General features: G+C 39.1%; 1 long non-coding RNA gene across 1 annotated transcript; it reads left to right on the top strand.

The window, feature by feature from the left end:
* The first annotated feature begins 145 nt into the window (after positions 1-145).
* LOC128148765 (uncharacterized) lies at positions 146-5,325 on the top strand. Its single transcript, XR_008237403.1, has 3 exons — positions 146-304; positions 3,401-3,471; positions 5,263-5,325. It is a non-coding gene; the product is annotated as an uncharacterized LOC128148765 (long non-coding RNA).
* The last annotated feature ends 1,542 nt before the right edge of the window (positions 5,326-6,867 follow it).

The raw sequence follows: 6,867 nt of genomic DNA, 5'->3' as shown, positions 1-6,867 counted from the left end.
GGGTTACCGGAGCCGTCTGGAGACCATGAGCTTGCCTGCAGTCGCTTGTAACCGCGCCGAAGCAGAAGGCCCGGTGCCTTCGGGTGACGCGCCACCGGCATCGCCTCAGAGGCTCCCCCCTCACACTCAACGGCCTCCCTGACAGAGCACCAGCCTGCGTCACAGCTGTGCCAAATCTGGAGTCAGACCAGGCAGGGTAGCTCACCTGTTGCTGATAACACCTAACGGCAGATTTCTAGGAGGGTGCATGGTACATGTCCTGTTTCTGAAGAGGCCTCTGGTGTTACCTCCCAACGACTGACAGGTGGGCTTCCTGAGCCAGAGATTGCATTCAGGTGACCACAAACAGTAATGCCATATCCTTCATAAACTTGGCTGTTACCTTTTTGAACCCATCTGTACTTCTGGGCTGCAAATCATCCCGTGCTATTGAGTTCTAGCATTCATAGATGGAAAAAGGCATGCCAGTCTTAGCAGGAAGCATAGTCTTGCTGCAGAAAGTCTCTGTTAGCGACTATTTGCTGTATTGTCTGGCTGAAACATCTGAGCGGCCAAGCTTCTGCATCAGCACGAAGTCTATGCTCAAAAAGGAGAAAGGAGGAGTTAAGAAAGAAGTATCTGCTAAGGCTCCAGCATGGAGAAGGACATAGCTTCACACTCTCAGGAAAAAGCATCCTAAAAAGGTTGGACGAATATCGCATTCAAAGGGTTGACAGGTGAAAAGACATAAAAGGAATTAATCAAAGCATGATTTAAAAGTGCCTGAGCAAAACAGCAAGGAGCACTGACAAAAGGTTGGGAGGTGATTTGGAGAAGCGCTAAGTTTGCAGTGAGTTTTATTATAAAACATGGGCCGATGGTGTAGTAGCAACACTGACCATAGCAGGAGACATTGATTTTGCTAGATATCTGCATATGTCATGGAATCATATTTTCAGACAAGAAAAGATTGCTGAGGAGCTGAAAGTCAGGCCTGATGAAGTTGCACCAAAGTGGCAACCTGAAGTATTGTGCAGATGTTGCTAGTCTTCAATTGTTGGTCACTTCACGGATTATCACCCTGAGAAAAGCCTCCAGTTATTCTTAAAAGTATTGAAAGATAAAAGAAGAACAATGTGAGGAGGCAACCTAGCTTTTTAAAAATAGAGGAATGGTGCAGGATTCAGTGCCTCAATCTACCTGTGAAACAGAGGTCATGAGGATATTTTTTGTCTCTGTTGTCTTACAAGGCACGGTGGGCTATGGATGGTTCTAAGATATGCTGAGTAATATTTTTGAAGAAGCAACCTTGGCAGTCCTGGTAAACAGCAGGAAAATGTAGTAGCTTGAGACAGTAATTGGCAGCAAGCAGTCTCCTGTCACCTTCCTGTTTGCCCTCTGGGATGTATGAAGTTGTGATGGCCGAATTCTTCTCTTTTGACCTCCTTGCCGTACCCTGTTACAGTGTGCAGCTCAGTAATGATGTCTGTCTGATGCTGAGAACGGTGTGCAGAGTATGGTTAGTGTCTTCCAGAGGAATGTGGAATGATTTGACCTACATTACTAGTGTGGACAAGACAAAGATGGTCATCTGCAGGAGGATAAAAGATAGCTGATATGTATGGCCATTAAGAAGATGGGAAATTCCTATAGGCAGAAAAATCAGGCTACTTAAGACTTATGTATTCTTGATTCTAGTACATGTGAAGGAGACTTCTAGAAGATTGACATATATAGACAGCTGTCTTTTCAAAATGAATTCTTAGGACCAACAGCTCTCAGAAATGTATCAGAAATGGGGGTAAGCACAAAAGGGATCAGTGCAGAGGTGATGCAATAGTGTGATAACAAGGTGGAAGCTCCAGCTGTTTGGAAGGTGTCAGGTGAAAGGGCTGCCTGCTAAGTACTGTGCTTTTTGACCTGCTGGAGGGTAGCGTGCCAAGAGCTAGGTATTGCAGAGTGCAGCTAGGTGACCTGACTGAATGGAAAGGTTGAATTCCAAGGACACTACAAACTACTAGAACGACAGCAGAGACTACAATGGCACGTGACTGTGTACATATTAGGGGCCCCTTCCTTTCCTACCCAAAATGAGAACCTCCTTTTACTCGCTGTATGTGAAAAATACATGCAACTCACTTTGCAGGGATTTTAAATTAACATCTGTAATGCAATGTGGCATTGCAGTGATGAGCACCTGATAATCTTGTGTTATGCAAGCAGGGCTTGTGTGTTAAATAACACATGAGACCACATAGTGCCCAAGAGGAAGAAAGCAAATTATTGGATAGGTGTTTGTTATTAGATGAACAGTCAGTCCTGTTCAATCCTATGCAAGACAGGCATCCTGTGAAAAAATGGTAATTTATAATCATGTACCATAATGCATACCTGCAAGAAACCAAATTAAATCAATCTTGTTGCAGTTATTTAAAACACATACTGAACTTTTGGATTTTTGTAATTGTAAGTGTTCTTGTTCATATGTTTTTGTGAATACAGTATTTATACATAGTGCCTGAAAAGTATAAAGTGTTACATGAGTGAAGAGTATTATTCCATAATTTTCACGGAAATTCCACACGCCTTGATTTCTCTTGCCTGATCCTGACTAAACAAATCTCCATGATATGCTTTTGTTTGTATGGCTTTTCCCTTCTTCTGCCTGTGGTAATATATTCTGTAAATGCATAAATGTTTGACAGACATGCTAATCCAGCAGATGGTGCTGCATGTCTGTGTATTTCAGGGGCTTTTTTTGTTGTTGTTTTGGTTTGGTTTTTTTTTTTTAACAGCAGCAGTTATCGACTCCTCAGTTAAAAGGGAAAATATAATTCCTATTCTTAAATATATATATACACACAGAAGGTTTTTTTTCTAAATTACGTGTGTTATTTTTAAAGCTGTTAGAGAAACAAAAGTAATTGTAACATGACAAACTATTTTCCTCTGTTAACATTCCTTTTGGATTGAATTTTCAATTATGTAGACCACTGTGCCCATTTGTTCAAATTACATAAATGTAAACCCACTGTTTCTGGCCTTTAAAAGACTTATAGCTTCTCTTGTGCCTGTTAAAAAAAAAAAAATTAATTTTTTGTTTGTTCGTTTCTGCCCAAGCTCCTTAAATGGTTATCTCTGTGAAAATAAAGATTTCAGTTATTATTTGCTTTTTAACAAGTGATACTTTTGTTATCTAAAATACAGGAAAACATTTTTTTCCTGACTGTACATCTAAGCCATCTACTGAAAAAAGACTCATTTAAAGGGTTATTGGATTATTTATAACTAGCCCAGTGTAGCCAGTTCATGTCATTTAATCACTGCTTGTAATAAATTTCCCATGCGAACCTTTTCCTCTGTAAGTCACAGGGTGTTTGATAATGGGATGTAATGGGACACATTGTGTCTTTTCTTTCAGATGGGTGCACTAAGACTGCTAATACAATGGAAGAAGCAAAAATGGGAAGAGAGGTTGAGGGGACTGCACAAGTGAGTATGAGATTGGAACATGCAGAAAGTCTGAAGGATGGAGAATCTGTACGTATTGACTAAAAATCTGATGTCTTTATTGAAACCTGGATCTCCTGACTTAGATAGGAGAAACATGGTTGCATAAAAAGGAAAATTGCTCATAATCCAGGTCTGATGTGTTATCAGTTACATATAGTCTATTGCTAACCAATGAATGATACAAATTGGCACCAATTTTAATACATTGGTGTTAGGAAAAAAAAAAACCCCAAACCAAACCACAAATATGAGCCAAAATCAAATACCTCTGAAGTTTGAGGAAGTTTAAATTTGTCACCAATAGGTTCTCTTTGGCCCATTGTATACTTTTTGCATAGTTGTGCTGGTAAAGCCAGTGAGTTTTGCTGGTACAGTTCTGTGGGCATGGGCTTTTGTGTGGTGGACATGGGTGCATCCTTTTGCTGCAATATTCATTTGAAAAATCACTATAAGCCATACCACCATTGGGTAATTTATTTTACTGGTACAACCTAAGTTTTCACTAAGAGACTGCTAGGGTAGCTGTAACAACAAATCCCTTCAAGTAGAGACAAAAAGCTTATTTTATGTCAGTGGCGAAGGGTCTGTACAGCCCCTTTGAGCATCAGCCAACAGAGGGCACTGCAGCCAGCAGTCTGAATGGTGCCCAGTGGGTTAGGATGTACGTTTTCAAAACACTGTTCAGAAAATGTTCATGTAAAACCATTACTAGGTTTTATTTAATAACCTCCTAACCCCCTCTCTCTCTCCTCCTCCTCCCCTGTGTTCCTCTAATGCCTTTTACAGCTCTTGCTGCACAGCGTGAAGCCTTAGAGCTGTATTCATCAATGACTCACACCCTTGCTTAGGGGCCAATTTTCATGGAAGCTATACAGGAAAATCTTGAAATGCACCTATCTCATGCAGGGCACAAGATGATTTCTCTATTCATTACTATTCCAAAAGGACTTGTTGTCCTTTGGAAATGTTCAGATATTACTTACATTTGTGTGTGCATGCAGATGTGTGCAGAGCTAACTTGCCTTTAGATTTGAGTGTTCTAAAAATAAAAATGTATTGTTATTATCATTGACACCAGTCAGCTGAAAGGTAACTAAGGACCTGCTTACACTGAGTGGAAGCAGGCAAATGCAAAAGAAAAAGCAGCCCTGTGCTTTATATGAGCAAATCCTACAGACTCAAGCAGGAATTTGGGAGTAAAGCCAAGGACTTACTCTGATAAAACAAACTGCACTTTTGCCTCCAGAAGTTATTTGTGTAGGTCAAGGTTATAGTACACTTCTAAAACACTAGAAGAAAACATGTTCCTTTCCCTTAAGACATCAAGTGTTAACTCAAGCTTTTAACTTTGGGGGGAGGGGGGAGATAAAATCACAGAAATTATTAGCCAGAATGACCTTTCTGTTTATAACCCATCTGACAGGAAGGGAGTCTTTACTGCAAAATTTCCAGTCATAGAATAATTACATTCTGAGGGGTTGCTAATTATAACCAAAATTACTTTAAACAGTTTTGGGGAAGAGACTGAGACTTACTGCTTACATAAAGCAGTTTTATTTACGCATGTACAAAGTAGCTTACATCCCTACAGGATTAAACTAATTGCAATATTTTACTAGAAGTTGTAACAATTGTCATGCAATGATGAATCAGAACTGGTAGGAAAAAGAGGGTAAAATATACTTTTGCTTTTTTATAATTTTTCTAACTTAGGCATTTCAAATCATAATTCTAAAAATAGCATTTTCTTTCTCTTTGTTTCTTAAACAGAATGGAAAAATCTCGTTCTGCAGACCAGGCCTACCCAGTGACATTAATTTCTACCTTCAGTCTGCTCAGGTGAGTTCCTCAAGAATGTGTTAAAGATCAGATTTGTTTTTTCCTATTTGTGGATATTGTTTTGCTTAAGTGAGTTTTGCTAACATAACTTTTTGCTCGGCAGATCATTTTTTCCATGTTAAGATGGCCTAACGAGAGAACATTGTCTTACAAGACTGCATAGAATTACCAGTAAAATTCATGACCCTATCAAATCCAAAAAATATGCAGAGAGTCCCACAAAGGCAGTAGTATCATCCTTCTTTTAAAGATGATGAAACAGAGGCACAAAGAGGTTAAGCGACTTGCCTCATATTACTCAGAATACTAAGTAGGAGATGAGACTTTTTTACTTGTGTTTCATTTTCAGACACAACTTTAAGACCTACATGAAAGTAATTGCTATTTTATTTAGATAGGGTAGCCTGTATCCAGCTCTTCCTTTCTAAAGTCCATTTGTGCTGTGGAGAATATGTAAGGATTGTGAATGTACTCATAAGTAGCATTCCACGGTTGAACTAATTGCCAGGCCAAGCGAGGGACCACAGTAAATGGGTGAATAATTTGATCCAAGATGGATTTGTACTCTACCAACACAGCCTGAAATCTTCTAATGCTTTTGGATTTGACTGTGAACTGTTCATTGTTGTTTGAGCCTGTTCTTTTCTATTACAATATTTTCTCTGGATATCGTTTCTGTGTACCTTATCTTTGTATAAAAGGCCACATCTTTACCATATTTCCAGGGAGTAGTCAGTAGAAGCGTACAAAATTTACTGCTGTAGACCAAAATATGACAGATAAAGGTAGTGCATTACAAAGTTCTTGCCCTCAATCATGCAGAAGGCTCTCTATGCTTCTGTGAGCAGTGGTACATATGTGGCTACACTGTAATGGAAGAAGGGTTAACAGCAAACCAAGACATTTTCTGCAGCAAAACGAGATGGAATCTTCTCTAAGCAATTACCTTTTATGTAATAAACAATGTCACTGGTCAATAGAAGGAGTTTTCTTACCCTAATCCCCTTCCATTTAACTTAAAATAGAAATGCTATTAGTTTGACTAGCAAGTTGGTGTATTGTGAAGCCTGGCCATATGTGGTTGCATGTTAAATTTAACTGCCAGCAGAAGTGTTACTACAGTAACCTTTGTCTATCCTTTCCTTGAATAAAATACAATAAACAAATAAAATCCATGCCAGAGCTTCAATGGTGTTAGGTGATTTTGGCAGATGTGTCTCTTGATATAGTGCAGTCTCTTTGGAATACAGAGTACACTGCTTTTTATTACAGATTTTATTGGCATCATGAAATTATGAGTAGCTTCTCCTGTACTTTTAGCTTCTATTGACTCTGAAAATCCAGCTGTAATTACTAATGGATACTTTCCAAAATAATTTCATTTTGGTAAAGGACACACGTAACGTGTTATCAGTAGATATCTACTGGCAGTACAGATAGCTTATGCTTTGACTAACCCTTAAGGAAGGGGAAGGTTTGATAAGAGAGAAAAGCCAAAAGCCATGATACATGCTTAAGGTAATGAAGAATTTAAAG

Source organism: Harpia harpyja, chromosome 12 (assembly GCF_026419915.1).
Source record: "Harpia harpyja isolate bHarHar1 chromosome 12, bHarHar1 primary haplotype, whole genome shotgun sequence".
In the NCBI taxonomy this organism is placed as follows: domain Eukaryota; kingdom Metazoa; phylum Chordata; class Aves; order Accipitriformes; family Accipitridae; genus Harpia; species Harpia harpyja.
The sequence above is the reverse complement of the archived record's forward strand: the minus strand, read 5'-3'. Positions and strand labels throughout refer to the sequence as shown.